The sequence below is a fragment of the Mus pahari genome, chromosome 5 (genome assembly GCF_900095145.1).
Source record: "Mus pahari chromosome 5, PAHARI_EIJ_v1.1, whole genome shotgun sequence".
Classification (NCBI taxonomy): Eukaryota; Metazoa; Chordata; class Mammalia; order Rodentia; family Muridae; genus Mus; species Mus pahari.
This window is the reverse complement of record NC_034594.1, coordinates 23,294,758-23,304,602: the sequence shown is the minus strand read 5'-3', so window position 1 is coordinate 23,304,602 and position 9,845 is coordinate 23,294,758.

Below are 9,845 nucleotides of genomic sequence, written 5' to 3'. Positions count from 1 at the left end.
AGTTGTGTGCATGAGTGTGGGCGCATGCTGTATATGATTTCCAGCAGTCCCCTCCCCTCTCATAATGCATCTGGATTCCCTTCCAGTACCAACTCCAAGAGATCCAAACAATCCCATGGTTAGAACTCAGAATTAAAAGCAGGAAAAAGATAGAGTGGGGCTGTAAAAATACTCCACTAATAGTTGGGAAAATGTAAATGAAAAACACTTACCAAGAGACGCCTTTTATAGCATCTACATTATTACACTAACAGAAGTAAATTGTATTTTGATTGTGGCTGGTTGAAAACCACATCCTACACGTATGAGGTATATAATCAGCTTAATCAGTTGCTGATCCCAGGACAATTTCATCTCAGAATATCGGGAAAGTGCAAATAACACAGAGTTTATTCCATTCTTCTTAGTAATTTAAATGTCACTTTGTTAAATGAACTTGAAGACAGATTTGCATTCCTTGAATTCGGGGTTTCCAATAATAACCTTAACACCTTTTCCCCTTCTACTACCAAGACAATGACTTGATATACACAAAGCAAGCGATTACATTCAGAACGCCTTCCTCAGATGAGTGTCTTTGGTGCAATGGTTTCCTTTTGTTTGGGGGTTTATGGTGTCAAATGTTTTCAGAAGGCTTAATAAATATGTCACTTATTAAATTGCTGTCTCTCAACTTCATCTTACCTTTATGTGGTTTGATGATGCTAGGCCCAGGTGTGCAAAGCATGCTTGGCCCCCTGCTTCCCTATTAGCCATTGCTTGCAGGGATTTAAGGGGTAGGGAGAAGGATGGAGTCCTTTGGCGATGAAAGGGACCTGGCTACTTTCTTTGCTTCCTTTTCCTGCAGAGAGTCATTCCCTCTTGACTACTTCTGCAGGCAGCAGCAGCTTTTTACAGTAACGACAACTGAACTTAGTGCACAGATTTTCCAATACACGTAACAATCAGCTTCATTCTATCCCACTGGAGAGGCCAGGGCCTCGGTAGGCACCTGTCTTCAGAGGCTACTTAACCTCTAGTGCTAGAAGAGGGAGCACCTTTCAGCAGTGGCTACCCCTTTAATATGCTAGTGTCCCCTTCCTGCTTTTCCAGCTTTTCAGTATGTAGAGTGTGTGTGTGTGTGTGCAAGTGTGCATGCATGTGTATGTGTGTATGTGTGTGCATCTGTGTGTGCAAGAGTATATGTGTGTGTACATGCACATCTCTGTGTGTATTTGTGCAGGCATATGCGTGTGTGTGCATGTGAGTGTGTGGTGTGTGTACATGTGCATCTATGTGTGCCAGTGTGTGTGCGCGCATGTGTATATATATATGTGTGTGTGCGTGTGTGCATGCATGTGTATGTGTGTATGTGTGTGCATCTGTGTGTGCAAGAGTATGTGTGTACATGTGAGTATGTGTACATGCACATCTGTGTGTGTAAATCTTTGTACAGGCATGCATGTGTGTACATGTGCATCTGTGTGTGCCAATGTGTGGTGTGTGTGTGCCCATGTGTGTGTGTGTGTGTGTGTGAGAGAGAGAGAGAGAGAGAGAGAGAGAGAGAGAGAGAGAGAGAGAGAGAGTATGCTTTTACTTTTGATGTCACTACAGTTTTTAGCTAGCTGATATGACAGCTTTCTTTATTTTAAAATGTTATTATATTGTGTGGGGGATATTTGCCACAGCACATATGGGGAAGCGAGGAAAACATCTAGTAATTTGTTCTGCCCCTCCACCCAGTGTCTGTCCTAGGGATGGAGCTAGACAGGGGACTCTGCTATAGGCCTTAGATGCTGGCTGACAACATGTTTAGTGGTTGGTGGAAAACTAAGGTTTTCTTAATAGACTCTAAAAGGGCTTTATCTTCTGACAGGCTGTCAGTTTTAGCTAACAGCAGGATGTTTGGATGGATACAGAGGTTGGAGCAAGGAATGGCTATTTAGCAGGCCTCAAACACCCCCAGATAAACTGTAATTAGACTCTGGAATTGTAATATCCCAACTTCTCCACATTACTGAAGTTTTAATCAGTCAATCAGCCTACGCAGACAGCTTCTTGGCAGAGCATGCATGTCCGCACTACTCTTTATCATTATATCATCTCTGCTTGAATAGCTTGAATATTTTCAGTCCCCTCGTAGACACTGGGTAGCAAAGCCACCGTGTGACTGCCACTTGGAGGCTTTCAGTTTTCAGCCTCCTTTTAACCCCCAAGACTGCCTGGAACAGAACGGGTCTTTCTGGACTGTAACCTGTAGTCCTAAGTATCCAAGATGGTCGAGGGCTCCACGGCAGTGCTACCAAAGCCCCAGTGCAACTCGGAAGCACTTAGCCTTGCGGTGAACAAGCTGCAAAAATCCAAAATTTTTTGTTTGTTTCTTTGATACCTTGACACAAGCTACTGTCAGACAGGGAAGAGGAAATTCAGTTGAGAAAATGCCCCCATCAGATTGGCCTGTAGGCAAGTCTGTAGGGCATTTTCTTGATTCATGATTGAAGTGGGAGGAACCAGTTGACAGGAATGTCACCCCCCCCCCGAGGGTATATATGAAAGCAGGGTTGTATATGAAAGCAGGCTGAGCCAGCCATGAACAGCCTGACTTTAGTTTCTGCCAGGACTTCCTTCAATGGACTGTAACCTATGATATGTAAATCAAATAAACCTCTTTGACTCCAAGTTCTTTTGGTTGGTGTTTTCCCCAGCAAAAGAAAGCAAAGTAGAATACATTCTGAAAATAAAATACTAAAAAGGAATTAGTGTACACACACACACATAGAGGACCGAGTTCAGACATATGTCAAAAAGTCATTTCTGCCTGAAGCTTCTCCACTAGAGACTGGATAATTTGGTGGATTCCAGTTCCCACGTCTGAAAATACTTAGTAGGAATTCTAGCTTTGGGTGGCTTTTTTTTTTTTTGGATAATTGACTGGGAGTGTTGGGGACAGCTCAGGACTTGCTGACTGATCTGCCGACATAAGGAGCTTTCCCTGACCCAGAGCCTACCCTTGGAGTCCTAAGCCTGATGGACTGAGCCTTCCCCAAAGGCAAAGTCAACCAGGTCAGCGTGAAGAGGAGGCACGGCCGAGACTCAAACCCTGCTCTTGTTTTTGCTTCTAGTTTAGGTCTCCATGGTCCCCATTGCCATGTGTATGTTGTCATAGGATCTCCATGACACAGGGCAACTGGGAGGAGTCCCAGTTAGGATTCAATATTAATGGTGTTACAGAAGCCAAAGATCTCAAACCAGATCAGTGACTCATCACAATGAACATTTGTGAGGGAAGATGTGTGGACAGAGGGATATTCTGTGGGGCACACTGTGACATACTAGAGCTTCCACTGTGAGATGTTTTCTAGGATTTGTTGTTGTTGTTTGTTTGGGGGGCTTTATACTGAGGGAGGGGAGCTTGGGAGGACAACGGGAGGATGTGAGGAACCAGGAGATGAGTGGGACTTGGGTGCATGATGGGAAACTCACAAAAAAGTTAAAAAAAAAAAATGGAAACACCCTCATAGATACACCCAGAGGTATGTTTTCACAGTGATTCTAAATCCTGTTAAGTTGACAACCTTAGTAACTCTGCCCTGGTCACCTTGACACTCAAATGCATCACTTTTTAAGTCATAACATTTAACACTTGGATCCCAAGTCTCATAATGCAAAATGTACCCAAGCTATCTCCACATAGCCCCATAAAGCTGTAACCGTCTCGGGACCGCTCAAAAGTTCAGAATCTCTTCTGAGTCCTTCCGCCAGTGCCCAAGTGCAGAGCACGGGGTTTCTCTTTACTGGCGTGAATCTTTCAGTAATTACAGCTGCCTTCAAACCCACCTTTTCTGTTGGAAAAAACTGGCTCACACTATTTTCCTCTCAAGCTGGACCCCCGTTCTCACGTATTTCTGCTTCACCCTCCATGGGAACGGTGAGCTGTAGCCACCACAATCTGAACAAGATCTGGTTTGACATTTCCTCTGCTAAAACAAATTAGTCCACTACTTTTGATTTCAGCTTCACTTAAGTTATCAGGACACAGGCAGAATGTAGGCAGGTTCTTTGCCAGAATGACATGAATGGCTTCTAGCAAAGTTCCAGCCAGAGTCCTTCTGAAGTTAGGCTACTTTGGCTCACTGAGCCCTTCTTACAAGGAACTGGGAATTCTCTAGCCTGAAGCTCCAAACTCTTCACATTCTTCTTGCAGATCAGCTCCAAAGGTCTGAGAATGGCACAGTCAGCCTACCAATGCTTCAGCCCCTACCCATCAGTACCTGTTTCCTGTATTAGTTACCCTTCTTATTCTCTTGACAAGATAAAGCTTGAGGAAAGAAGGATTTCATTTGGCTCACAGTTTGAGAGCACAATCAGGGATGGCACAGAAGGCGTGTTGGCACACACTTGAAGTGGCTGGTGTGTGCAGTCGGGAAGCCGAGAGGTATTAACGCTGTGTTCTTCTTGAGAAACTTGCTGCCTCCTTTTTATCCAGTAGGGGATCCCAGCCCATAGGTTGGCGTGTCTCACATTTAGAGTGGGTCTTTTCCCCCCCATAGACAAATCTGCCCAAAGCACAGATTTAGATTATGCCCAAATTTTATGTTTCAATGTGGAATCAGTCCCATGAAGGTTTTATAGTAACAGAACAAAGAAAGACGTAATGAAGACACTTTTAAAATGCATTGGTGTAAACAATAAGTGTACAGTTGTTGCACAGTGGAGAAATTCTCATCCATAGACCATAGATATTATCTGATGACTCTCAGCCTTTTGGTTGGTGGAAAATTCAAGTTTTGTTAAACTAATACATTGCAAAGGGTGGGGCAAATTGGAATTAGGTTCTGGATCTGGAACATTCTAACCTGTTGGAGCCTCCCAGACCTTTGCAGCCACTGTTTCTACACCATCTGGGTGATTTCCTGCCAGGCTGGTACCTTGTTTAAGCCTGCCACTGCCCTGCTGAACAATAGCCTCAGGGCAGACACCGCTCCCTGCTGACAAGCGCCTAGATTCTCCAGAGGCCAAATTTCCTGAAGACTGCCTACCTGCTCGCTTCTGTACTGCAGGCTCCAAGATTGGGGCTGGGGGAGGGGTTTTCCCATGCCTTCAAAAACCCGGTACTTTATTAGACATTGGGCTTTGATCAGAATACCTTTTGTCCTAGCCCGGTTCTTCTCGATGTCTTTTCCCTTTCAGCCCAGCCCTGCCTTTCAGGATGGACCCGGATCAGAGTGTAACTGCTGACAGAAACACTCACCAACCTCCCCCCAGCTATTGACATTTTCATCAATCAGCCTTTTCAGAAGCAGTTTCTTTTCAGAAATTTTTATTTACAAGATTCTAAATCTAGCGAGAGGGAGAGGAAAGGGGAGAGGGAGAGGGAGAAAGAGGGAGAGGGACAGAGAGAGGGAGAGGGACAAAGAGAGGGAGAGAGAGAGGGACAGAGAGGGGGAGAAGGAGTAAGAGAGGGAAAGGGAGAGGAGGCAGTTTTACCAGGACAGTTCTTCAGAGACAGGTTGCAGGGTAAAGACAGAATGAACCAGAAAAATGAGAAGGAGCCAGAAAATTAGAACAAACAAATTCCCAGAGTTAATTTGAGTTCAAGCAGAGCAATTCAGTGAGAACCCAACTTGGAGAGATGTTTGAACCAGAACAGCTGAGTTGAACCAGCCAGCCAGAGTTCAGAAAGAACTTGATGTCCAAGATAACAATTACAGCAGGTGAAGAAAAGTTTTGTTTTTTTTTTTCTTCAGATCTCTGACTTCATTTGGATCAAAATAAACCAAGTCCCCTCAAGCACTCTGTTGAGAGCTTTCCTTTTTTGAATGTCATCCCTGTTCCCAATCATGCGGCAAACTTGTAACTGCAATCATAACGTTGACCTTGTCTGTTTAGATTAAACAATAACTAACCCTGGACACAGCACCACTGCCACTGAATTTGTCTTCAGGTTTCATCAAAGGAGAATGTGGTAGACTTTTTTTTTTTTTTTTTAACTTCAGTTGTCATGATGTCAGTCTCATCAAAGGAGGAAGCAGTCCTATTACTGCTGGACTCAGGATGAGATTTGGGGGGCTTGGACACCTCTCGACCTCACTTTGCTCTGGACTGGCTCCCCGAGTTCACAGCTTTCTAGCCCCACATTCTTTCTGAGCCAGGCCCCAGATACAATGATACACAAGATAGGGGAACTCACCAGCTCTATCTAGCTCTAGCTGAATCGCTTGCTTCCTACTCTGTTAGCTCTTTGTTCACAGGACCCATGGGCTCTTAAGATTTTCTTTTTCCAGGCCATAGTTGACTAGCCCATTTCTCAGATAGGGTTGAAGTTTCTCTATGCAGGAACTATGGCCTTGTTTCTTTTAAAAATTTGGTACCAATTTGCTGAATGAATGAATGAATGAATGAATGAACATTATAAATTAACTCAGCAGTCTGCTGCTAGATTTATCCACCTGAAGAGACTGATTCATTTAGACTAGAAAGAGTTGAGTAGAATGTTTAGGGTTAAATTTTGACAGCCAGCTAGGACCATTTGTAGGATGTTACTGAAAAACAAAATAAAACAAAACAAAACCTCAAAGAGTTAGATGGAGAGATGGTTCCAGATATCCAGTGAAGAGTGCTGCCTTCTGTTCCAAAGGACCCAAGTTCTATTCTTAGCACTCACCTTTGGTGGCTTACAAATGTCTGTGATCCCAACACCAGAAGACCTAATGACCTCTTCTGGAATCTGCAGGCAATCACACATACTTGGCACACATTCATAGACATATCCACAATACATAAATAAAATAGAAATCTTTAAAAATTCAAGAAATGGTTGGGGAAATAGCATGGTCTGTGTAGTGCTTCCTGCATAATAGGAGGCCCTGAGGCCCAGCACCGGCATGAAAAGTCAGCATGGTGGCCCATATGTTTCACCCCAGTGCTGGGAAGGACATGATCGCCAGGTTTTTGGAGGTCAGTGGCCAGTGAGGCCCAGGACTCTGAAATAGGCACTATCTCAAAAGCCAAGATAAACGGCTCCTGAGGAACACTATACCTGGGTCCATCTCTGGCCTCCACACACATACACATGTACATACTCATACACATGTAACTCTACAACACAGTAAATACTTATCCACGTAAATATTACATAATAGATAGAGAGACAGATAGTAAATAACTCAGCAGACACTTATTGGGCTGCAAACATGTGTTAATGGCAGAGCAATTGCCTGTCATATGTTAGGTCTGAAGGAAAGTGTGGTGCCTTGAATAGAATTGGGCCCTTAGGCTCGTGTATTTGAATGCTGAACCATCAGGGAGTGACACTGTTTGCGAAGGATTGGAAGGGTTGTGAGGTGTGGCCTTGGAGGAAGCCTGTTACTGGGAATAGACCATGAGGTTTCAAAAGTCCACCACAGACTCAGCATCTCTCTCTGCCCCTCCCTCTCCCCTGCCCCTCACCCTCCCCACAGATCAGGATGTAGCTTTCAGCTACTGTTCCACTACCTGCTTGCGTGCCTCCATAGTCCCCTGCCATGATAATGGACTAAACCTCTGAAAACTGTAAGCAAGTCCCCAGTTAAATGTTTTCTCTTATGTGAGTTGCCTCAGTCACAATTTCTCTCCATAGCAATGGAACACAGACATGACAGTGACTGAGACGGAAAAGAAAATCCGAGTGGCTTGTGGGGGAGTGTGTACTGCTCGGTCACCTTCTTCTGAGCATGGACGTTTTGTGTGGAAGTCGCTGGAGAGACACAAAGAGAGACACTCCCAAGTCTCCGGGATCTGGGGCAAGCTGACCCCCAGCAGAAATTCAGATGAGAGAATATGGAGAGGAAGATGGGTTTGAGACAAGTGCTTCTCCAATTGGCCTCTGGTTCCTTTTATCTGAGTTGAGGTTTGAATGTATGAGATTCTGGGGGTAGGTCTCTCACCCCCGCCCAAGAGCGGGCAGAGGATCTCCTGTACATGCAGTGCTGGGGCACCAATGTGCTGGCCATAGCTGACCCATTGAGAGAGGTGACTAGGCAGGTCTGGACCTGCCTGCCCCAAAGTGCTTGTGTGAATGCTTCCTAGTGAGGCAGCCTGCTGCCTGCCTCTGGCTGGTTTTTATTGTTATCAGCATAGCATGGTATGGAAGCAGGGGGTCCCAGCTTTCTGCAGAACCTTTCTGCAGATCACTTCCACCACAGACTCTCAACAGGGGCCATCCTGCTGAGAAGCTAGGAGATTGCTTGACCAGCTCCTCTTTAAAAAGAATCCACCCTGCACATAAGGAAACACAAAAACAGCTTCACTGTTAGTGGTTAACTGCATGTGCAGACCATTCAGAATCCTTCGACTGGGGCCATGGAGTTAGTAACTGCATTCAGCTTATTAATGGATCTCATACATGGGTAAAGCACAGGAAAAAGCAGGAAAGGATGTCTCAGGACCTAATAGAATGTGTTTGACAATACCTGAGCTTAAAAGGTGAGGGGTGACTAGTAGGTGTGTATGTGTGGGAGGGGTGGGGGACCGAGGGGGTGCACATGGAGGTGTGTGAGCCTAGATATGTAGATGTACAGAAAGTAAAGGAAGAAGAGAGGAAGGGAAAGAGAGAGTAGGAGAGGGATGGGAGAATCTGCTGGATCAGCTATCAGGTAGGAGCTGGACTTTCACTGAGACACTGGCTTAGCAGGGTCAGCTCTGAACGACCACCCATCCTTTGTTCACTTTCACCTTCTAGATGATGTCCTGTATCATTTCAAAGCTGCCGTTAGTAGAGGACTGTGAACAAGTCAGCCTTTCTAGCCACCCAGCAGTCGGTGAAATGTCAGGCCTGAAGGACTGAATGGACACTTGCCCAGCTGAGGCCAAAAGCCAGATAATTTATAGTTTCTCTGTTCTCACCGTCCTATGTATTTTTGATGTTTAATGATTTAGAGGTCAAACTGCTGTCCTACTGAAGATTCCTGTCTTTGAGGCTGCTGGAGGGAGGGAACTGGGATGGGTGCCTTGCTTATGAGAGATCACATTTTGTGGGGGTTCAGGCTCCATCTTTGAGAGCCTGACCTAAATTTGAAGTCAAGCAAACTAACAGGGTAGTACCTAGCACCAGTTTCTAGGCTACCCCCCCCAGCAAGACCTGTGCCTAGCACCAGTCTCCAGGTTATTCCCTCAACAGATTTGTGCTCCCACGTTGCAAGCCCACCCCTGCCTGGCAACCACCAGTTGGGAGGAAAGCAGAAGTTTATGGTTTGGCTCCCAGCACCAGCCAATTATGTTAAAAGCCACAGTGGCCTCCAGTTAGATCCTCGCCCCTCACTTGCCATTTTCTATAAAACCTTGTCCCGATGAGTGTTCCTGGCTTTTCTCCACCAGAACTGGTCTGTGGGTCAGTGGTAAGTTTAAGTCCAAGCTCAAGCTTGTGAATAAAGACCCTTGTGTGACTGCATTGGATTGGCTCCTGATTGGCCTTTCGGGGTTCATGAATGCTTCCTGGTACTACATTTGACGGTATTCCTCTTTTTTTGTAGACATCAGTACATTAACCTTTTGACAGATGATAAACCTAGCCCTTCTCTCTTGTGGATACTCATCCACCTTGACCGTAGATTTCCCCTGGAGCTGCAATGAGGATTATAATATTCCAAGGATTGGCTTCTCATAATTGGTCGCTCCAGTTCTTGATCTTGCCTATGACTTGTCTGCTACACAACGTTGGTCTGCTATGGTTGCTTTCCTTCTTACAGTCTCATAGAAGCTGGTATCAGATTCTCATACTCCCATTTCCACGCTCCAAATGGTTGGATTCCATCTTAAACATCTTAAGTGACTGGCCTTACAGTCTGCAGATTCTACACCTGGGAGGCTTGATGAACCACAGGTTTCAC